This window comes from Arachis ipaensis, chromosome B2 (assembly GCF_059453495.1).
Source record: "Arachis ipaensis isolate K30076 ecotype BB chromosome B2, ASM5945349v1, whole genome shotgun sequence".
NCBI classification, from domain to species: Eukaryota; Viridiplantae; Streptophyta; class Magnoliopsida; order Fabales; family Fabaceae; genus Arachis; species Arachis ipaensis.
In genome coordinates this window covers 82,618,458-82,624,792 of record NC_142437.1, presented here as the reverse complement: position 1 = coordinate 82,624,792, position 6,335 = coordinate 82,618,458, and the positions used below count along the sequence as shown (strand labels likewise).

The following is a 6,335-nucleotide window of genomic DNA, read 5'->3' as shown; positions in this document are numbered from 1 at the left end:
TCTTCTTCTACTTACAAAGGGATCCCTATACTGTGGTATAAAGGATCTCTATTATTATTATCATTTTTCTGTCCATTCTTCCTTGTCATATGAGCAGGAGCAAGGATAAGAACATTCTTGTGGAAGCAGATCCAGAACCTGAAAGGACTCTGAAGAGAAAATTAAGAGAAGCTAAAATACAACAATCCAGAGATAACCTTTCAGAAATTTTCGAACAGGCAGAAGAGATGGCAGCCGAAAATAATAATAATGTAAAGAAGATGCTTGGTGACTTTACTGCACCTAATTCCAATTTACATGGAAGAAGCATCTCCATTCCTGCCATTGGAGCAAACAACTTTGAGCTGAAACCTCAATTAGTTTCTCTGATGCAGCAGAACTGCAAGTTTCATGGACTTCCATCTGAAGATCCTTTTCAGTTCTTAACTGAATTCTTGCAGATATGTGATACTGTTAAGACTAATGGAATAGATCCTGAAGTCTACAGGCTCATGCTTTTCCCTTTTGCTGTAAGAGACAGAGCTAGATTATGGTTGGATTCTCAACCTAAAGACAGCCTGAACTCTTGGGATAAGCTGGTCACGGCTTTCTTAGCCAAGTACTTTCCTCCTCAAAAGCTGAGCAAGCTTAGAGCTGATGTTCAAACCTTCAGACAGAAAGAAGGTGAATCTCTCTATGAAGCTTGGGAAAGATACAAACAGTTGACCAAAAAGTGTCCTTCTGACATGCTTTCAGAATGGACCATCCTGGATATATTCTATGATGGTCTGTCTGAGTTATCTAAGATGTCATTGGATACTTCTGCAGGTGGATCCATTCACCTAAAGAAAACGCCTGCAGAAGCTCAAGAACTCATTGACATGGTTGCTAATAACCAGTTCATGTACACTTCTGAAAGGAATCCTGTGAGTAATGGGACGCCTATGAAGAAGGGAGTTCTTGAGGTTGATACTCTGAATGCCATATTGGCTTAGAATAAAATATTGACTCAGCAAGTCAATATGATTTCTCAGAGTCTGAATGGAATGCAAGCTGCATCCAACAGTACTCAAGAAGCATCTTCTAAAGAAGAAGCTTATGATCCTGAGAACCCTGCAATAGCAGAGGTAAATTACTTAGGTGAACCTTATGGAAACACCTATAACTCAACATGGAGAAATCATCCAAATTTCTCATGGAAGGATCAAAAGCCTCAACAAGGCTTTAATAATGGTGGAAGAAACAGGTTTAGCAATAGCAAGCCTTCTCCATCATCCACTCAGCAACAGACAGAGAACTCTGAACAAAATGCTTCTAATTTAGCAAATCTAGTCTCTGATCTATCTAAGGCCACTGTAAGTTTCATGAATGAAACAAGGTCTTCCATTAGAAATCTGGAAGCACAAGTGGGCCAGCTGAGTAAAAGGATCACTGAAATCCCTCCTAGTACTCTCCCAAGCAATACAGAAGAGAACCCAAAAGGAGAGTGCAAGGCCATTGACATAAGTGCCCTGGCCGAACCTGTGAGGAGAGGAAAGGACGTGAATCCCAAGGAGAAAGACCTCCTGGGATGTCCAGTGATCAATAAGGAGCTTCCCTCTGAGGAACCAAAGGACTCTGAGGCTCATCTAGAGACCATAGAGATCCCATTGAACCTCCTTATGCCCTTCATGAGCTCTGATGAGTATTCCTCTTCTGAAGAGAATGAGGATGTTACTGAAGAGCAAACTGCCAAGTTTCTTGGTGCAATCATGAAGCTGAATGCCAAATTATTTGGCATTGATACTTGGGAAGTTGAACCTCCCTTGTTCATCAATGAACTAAGTGATCTGGATCAACTGACATTGCCTCAGAAGAGACAGGATCCTGGAAAGTTCATAATCCCTTGTACCATAGGCACCATGATCTTTAAGGCTCTGTGTGACCTTGGTTCAGGGATAAACCTCATGCCCCTCTCTGTAATAGAGAAACTGGGAATCTATGGGGTGCAAGCTGCTAAAATCTCATTAGAGATGGCAGACAGCTCTAGAAAACAGGCTTATGGACAAGTAGAGGACGTATTAGTAAAGGTTGAAGGCCTTTACATCCCTGCTGATTTCATAGTCCTGGATACTGGAAAGGAAGAGGATGAATCCATCATCCTAGGAAGACCTTTCCTGGCCACAGCAAGAGCTGTGATTGATGTTGACAGAGGTGAAATATTCCTTCACTGGAATGAGAACTCCCTTGTATTCAAAACTCAAGGATCTCCCTCTGCAACCATGGAGAGAAAGCAGCAAAAGCTTCTCTCCAAGCAGAGTCAACCAGAGCCCCCACAGTCAAACTCTAAGTTGGTGTTGGGAGGCCACAACCAAACTCTAAGTTTGGTGTTGAACTCCCATATCCAAACTCTAAGTTTGGTGTTGGAGAGTCTCAACAAAGCTCTGCACATCTGTGAGGCTCCATGAGAGCCCACTGTCAAGCTATTGACATTAAAGAAGCGCTTGTTGGGAGGCAACCCAATGTTTATCTAATTCTTATTTTTATTGTTTTTCATGTTCTCTTAGGTTCATGATCATGTGGAGTCACAAAATAAACAAAAAAATCAAAAACGGAATCAAAAACAGCAGAAGAAAAATCACACCCTGGAGGAGCATCTGTCTGGCGTTCAAACGCTAGAACAGAGCATAGTTCTGGCGCTGAACGCCCAGAATGGGAGCATCCTGGCGCTGAACGCCCAGAACAAGCATGGTTCTGGCGTTCAACGCCAGAAATGGCAGCAAAGGGGTGTTGAACGCCCAAAATGGGTACCAACCTGGCGCTGAACGCCCAGAGTTGTGTGCAAGGGCATTTTGCATGCCTAAATTGGTGCAGGGATGTAAATGCCTTGACACCTCAGGATCTGTGGACCCCACAGGATCCCCACCTACCTCATCATCTCTCTTTCCATTCATGATCATCCCTTCTGTTTTCCATTTACCACTCACATCCATACACCCACTACCTTCAAAATTCAACATCTCTCCACCACCCAATCCCATCCATATGGCCGAATACACACTCTCATCCATCTCCTCTATATCTTCTTCTTATTCTTCTATTCTTTCTTCTTTTGCTCGAGGGCGAGCAACATTCTAAGTTTGGTGTGGTAAAAGCATAGCTTTTTTTATTTTTTTTCCATAACCATTGATGGCACCTAAGGCCAGAGAAACCTCTAGAAAGAGGAAAGGGAAGACAAAAGCTTCCATCAAGGGTCTATAGCTCAGTGGTAGAACATTTGACTGCAAATCAAGAGATCCCTGAGATACCTCAGGGGATACATTTTCTTCCACACAATTATTGGAAGCAACTAAGGGTGGAACATCAAGAGCACTCCATCATCCTTCATAAAATCAGAGAAGATCTAAAAGCAATGAAGGAGGAGCAGCAAAGACAAGGAAGAGACATAGAAGAGCTCAAGGACATCACTAAGGTGGACTCATTCCTTGTTCTTACTTTCTCTGCTTTTCGTTTTCTATGTTATGTGCTTATTTGTGTTTGTGTCTTCATTACATGATCATTAGTAGTAGTAACTATGTCTTAAAGTTATAAATGTCCTATGAATCCATCACCTCTCTTAAATGAAAAATATTTTAATTCAAAAGAACAAGAAGTACATGAGTTTCGAATTTATCCTTGAACTTAGCCTAATTATATTGATGTGGTGACAATGCTTCTTGTTTTCTGAATGTATGCTTGAACAGTGCATATGTCTTTTGAAGTTGTTGTTTAAGAATGTTAAATATGTTGACTCTTGAAAGAATGATGACTAGGAGACATGTTATTTGATAATCTGAAAAATCATAAAAATGATTCTTGAAGCAAGAAAAAGCAGCAAAGAACAAAGCTTGCAGAAAAAAAAAAGAAGAAAAAAATAGGCGAAAAAAAAAATTAGAAAGAAAAAGAAAAAGCAAGCAGAAAAAGCCAATAACCCTTAAAACCAAAAGGCAAGGGCAAATAAAAAGGATCCCAAGGCTTTGAGCATCAGTGGATAGGAGGGCCTAAAGGAATAAAATCCTGGTCTAAGCGGCTAAACCAAGCTGTCCCTAACCATGTGCTTGTGGCGTGTAGGTGTCAAGTGAAAACTTGAGACTGAGCGGTTAAAGTCAAGGTCCAAAGCAAAAAAAGAGTGTGCTTAAGAACCCTGGACACCTCTACTTGGGGACTTTAGCAAAGCTGAGTCACAATCTGAAAAGGTTCACCCAATTATGTGTCTGTGGCATTTATGTATCCGGTGGTAATACTGGAAAACAAAGTGCTTAGGGCCACGGCCAAGACTCATAAAATAGCTGTGTTCAAGAATCATCATACTGAACTAGGAGAATCAATAACACTATCTGAACTCTGAGTTCCTATAGATGCCAATCATTCTGAACCTCAATGGATAAAGTGAGATGCCAAAACTATTCAAGAGGCAAAAAGCTATAAGTCCCGCTCATATGATTGAAGCTCTGTTTCATTGATAGTTTGGAATTTATAGTATATTCTATTCTTTTTATCCTATTTGATTTTCAGTTGCTTGGGGACAAGCAACAATTTAAGTTTGGTGTTGTGATGAGCGGATAATTTATACGCTTTTTGACATTGTTTTTAGTATGTTTTTAGTAGGATCTAGTTACTTTTAGGGATGTTTTCATTAGTTTTTATGTTAAATTCACATTTCTAGACTTTACTATGAGTTTGTGTGTTTTTCTGTGATTTCAGGTATTTTCTGGCTGAAATTGAGGGACTTGAGCAAAAATCAGATTCAGAGGTTGAAAAAGGACTGCTGATGCTGTTGGATTCTGACCTCCCTGCACTCAAAGTGGATTTTCTGGAGCTACAGAACTCGAAATGGAGCGGTTCCAATTGCGTTGGAAAGTAGACATCCAGGGCTTTCCAGAAATATATAATAGTCCATACTTTGGCCAAGAATTGACGATGTAAACTGGCGTTCAACGCCAGCTTTCTACCCAAATCTAGCGTCCAGCGCCAGAAAAGGATCCAAAACCAGAGTTGAACGCCCAAACTGGCACAAAAACTGGCGTTCAACTCCACAAATGGCCTCTGCACGTGCAACACTTAAGCTCAGCCCAAACACACACCAAGTGGGCCCCGGAAGTGGATTTATACATCAAATACTTACTCATGTAAACCCTAGTAGCTAGTTTATTATAAATAGGACCTCTTACTATTGTATTTGACATCTTTGGACGCCTGGTTCTTAGATAAGAGGGGCTGGCCATCTCGGCCATGCCTGGACCTTTCACTTATGTATTTTCAACGGTAGAGTTTCTACACTCCATAGATTAAGGTGTGGAGCTCTGCTGTTCCTCAAAGATTAATGCAAAGTACTACTATTTTCTATTCAATCCTTCTTATTTCTCTTCTAAGATATCCATTCGCACCCAAGAACGTGATGAAGGTGATGATTATGTGTGACGCTCATCATCCTTCTCAAACCATGAACGCGTGCCTGACGAACACTTCTGTTCTACATGAATTAAGCTAGAATGAGTATCTCTTAGATCTCCTAACCAGAATCTTCGTGGCGTAAGCTAGAATGATGGCGGCATTCAAGAGAATCCGGAAAGTCTAAACCTTGTCTGTGGTATTCCGAGTAGGATTCAATGATTGAATGACTGTGACGAGCTCCTAACTCGCGATTGCAGGGCGTTAGTGACAGACGCAAAAGGATAGTAAATCCTATTCCAGCATGATCGAGAACCGACAGATGAATAGCCGTGCCGTGACAGGGTGCGTGAGCAGATTATTCACTGAGAGGATAAGATGAAGCCATTGACAAGGGTGATGCCTCCAGACGATTAGCCGTGCCGTGACAGGGCATTGGATCATTTTCCCGTGAGATGACCGAAAGTAGCCATTGACAGTGGTGATGTATCACATAAAGCCAGCCATGGAAAGGAGTAAGACTGGTTGGAAGAAGATAGCAGGAAAGCAGAGGTTCAGAGGAACGAAAAGCATCTCTATTCGCTTATCTGAAATTCCTACCAATGAATCTACATAAGTATCTCTATCCCTTTTATTGTTTATTTTAATCTAATAAAATATCATGTTTAAATCCGCCTGACTGAGATTTACAAGGTGACCATAGCTTGCTTCATACCAACAATCTCCGTGGGATTCGACCCTTACTCACGTAAGGTATTACTTGGACGACCCAGTGCACTTGCTGGTTAGTTGTACGGAGTTGTGTCCACACATAGAGCCACAATGAGGATTCAATACAATTATATATTGTTAATCTCACACAAGTACAAAGAACATGGAGATCACAATTTCGTGCACCAAGTTTTTGGCGCCGTTGCCGGGGATTGTTTGAGTTTGGACAACTGACG

At 41.3% G+C, this 6,335-nt stretch overlaps 1 non-coding gene across 1 annotated transcript; it reads right to left on the bottom strand.

The window, feature by feature from the left end:
* Window positions 1-623: 623 nt before the first annotated feature.
* LOC148574612 (small nucleolar RNA R71) lies at window positions 624-731 on the bottom strand. Its single transcript, XR_015906362.1, has one exon. It is a non-coding gene; the product is annotated as a small nucleolar RNA R71 (small nucleolar RNA).
* Between the last annotated feature and the right edge of the window lie 5,604 nt (window positions 732-6,335).